The 1,995-nt window shown below is 41.0% G+C and overlaps 1 long non-coding RNA gene across 1 annotated transcript; it reads right to left on the reverse strand.

The window, feature by feature from the left end:
* Positions 1-1,178: 1,178 nt before the first annotated feature.
* LOC116716589 (uncharacterized) lies at positions 1,179-1,622 on the reverse strand. Its single transcript, XR_004338552.1, has 2 exons — positions 1,434-1,622; positions 1,179-1,350 (listed from the first exon to the last, which is right to left on the reverse strand). It is a non-coding gene; the product is annotated as an uncharacterized LOC116716589 (long non-coding RNA).
* Positions 1,623-1,995: the final 373 nt, after the last annotated feature.

The raw sequence follows: 1,995 nt of genomic DNA on the forward strand, positions 1-1,995 counted from the left end.
GAACATGTGGAACCTGGAAAAAAAAGATTTTATATATTTTATGTTCATTGTAAAAGCTAAATCTTGGAAGTTTTACGTCATCATTGATTCTCAGCTTTAATTTCTCTCAGTTTGTTTTGGTTTTTACTTTTTTAACTCCATATTTCATGTTTTGAGTTTTCTAGAGAACTTCGGGCTCTTTACTGTGATTTTACTGATTTATTCAAACCTCAGAGAATCACTGGGATAATGTGCTGATTGGTTCATGTTTGATTTTCATAATTCTTCTAATGTAATGTGGGTTGCTGGATGTTTAACGACCAAATAAAGTTTTTAAAAAATCTTTGTGTATTTTTTATGCAGCTGACTGTGTACACATATAATAAATAAATAAACTTGTCTTGTACATTCTGCGTCTTCTTCTCACACTTTTTGCCTGAGAGGAGAGTCTCTCCCTCAACCTAGGTACCCTTAGTTTAAACTTTAAGGTTTAAAGAGCTGTTGCTCTTTTTGCTTCAGCGATTAAATATTCCTTTTCTTTCCTTCTTTCTGTGCAACCATGAAAGCTGTGATCCCACCCGGCCCGGCTCAGTTGTTACCTGGTACCAGGAGAAGTTGGTTCTGATGCACCATACATCTGAAATAAAGTTGCTTGTCGCAGCCTTTCGTTCCAAAAAAGCAAAAAATAAAAACTCCAATAAAGGCTGTGGGTGGTAACAGGCGGTTTGGGATCTGTACGCACTTTGACTCGATTCATTTATTGTAAAAGTAGAAATAAAGGTCTTGTAACTTAGTTGAAATGAAAAATAATCTCAATTTAATGTTTGAAGGTGTAAACAAGTGTTCAAAAAAAAAAAAATCATTCTACCAAACCTCCCGTCCACACCAGACATCCACCAAACAATCCACCCAGCACCCGGTGTGTTTTGGTGGGAGGGTCTAACAATTAACAACGTAAATTAAACAATTCCAAATATAAAAATTAATTACAAATTTTGATTCTAAATTAACTTAAATATATTCCAACTACCCAAAGAACAAAACAAAATTGGTAGAAATTATAAACTACAAAACCTTAGCATAAATGGCCACGACAGTTGCTCCTAAAGTCATCAGTTGGACCTGTCTGGTTCTTCATCTGGTCTCTGTCATGTTGTTTTGAACTCTCCGAACCCACATGCAAAGACTCTCTCAGGAGATCAGATTAAAGATTTATTTACAAAAGACAATTGGTGTGTAATGCAGGAGCGTCTGATCAGGAGCGGACCGGTGTGATCGAACAGCTGGTAGGTGGGCGTAACTCGTCAGGGAGCTCAGCGGATGGAACTGCAAATCCCGTACTTCGCATGGAGTGTCCAGACAACAGGGAGCCTAGGAATCACAGAAAGGTACAGGACAGGTAAGCGTGCGAAACAGACTGGATATCTTTCTAGAGATCTCAGGACCAGATGTACCACAAAGGCGACAACACTTTGGCGACGAAGTGCCGGGAACCCGCTCCTAATATGCTCCCGCTGATGATCCACAGGTGTGCCGAAACACACCTGTGGAGAGGGTGTGTGAATACGGCAGCGAGCTCTCGAACGCCACCTAGAAGGAAACCAGAGGAACTGCTGAAGCCGCAGATCCTGACAGTCTCTGGTAGTTCAGGCAAGATGAAGAAGTTCCAATAGGTTCCAAATCTCATTATTTCTCAAGCAAATGATGCTGAGGGGTGCTGGTCAGGTCCTGAAACTGTTAAACGGACCTGGGTGGTGCACAGAATGGAAAATTGGTGAAGTACAAAAAGAAGTGCTCATTTGACCAAACTTGATTCGTATTCTCCCTCCAACCCTCTGCAGGTCCCCGCCATGTTTGGTGGTCCTAGCCCATTCCTTTCATGTAGCTGCCATAGACTCCCGTTCATTTTTCGACCTAGTCAAAGTCTGGCTAGGAACGTCTTATCGAGCTGGGACTTAACCCTAACTTCAGTGGCCTCTTACCTCAACCAGGTTTCAACACATTTTGATTTGTTTT

This window comes from Xiphophorus hellerii, unplaced genomic scaffold (genome assembly GCF_003331165.1).
Source record: "Xiphophorus hellerii strain 12219 unplaced genomic scaffold, Xiphophorus_hellerii-4.1 PGA_scaffold_72__1_contigs__length_338794, whole genome shotgun sequence".
Classification (NCBI taxonomy): domain Eukaryota; kingdom Metazoa; phylum Chordata; class Actinopteri; order Cyprinodontiformes; family Poeciliidae; genus Xiphophorus; species Xiphophorus hellerii.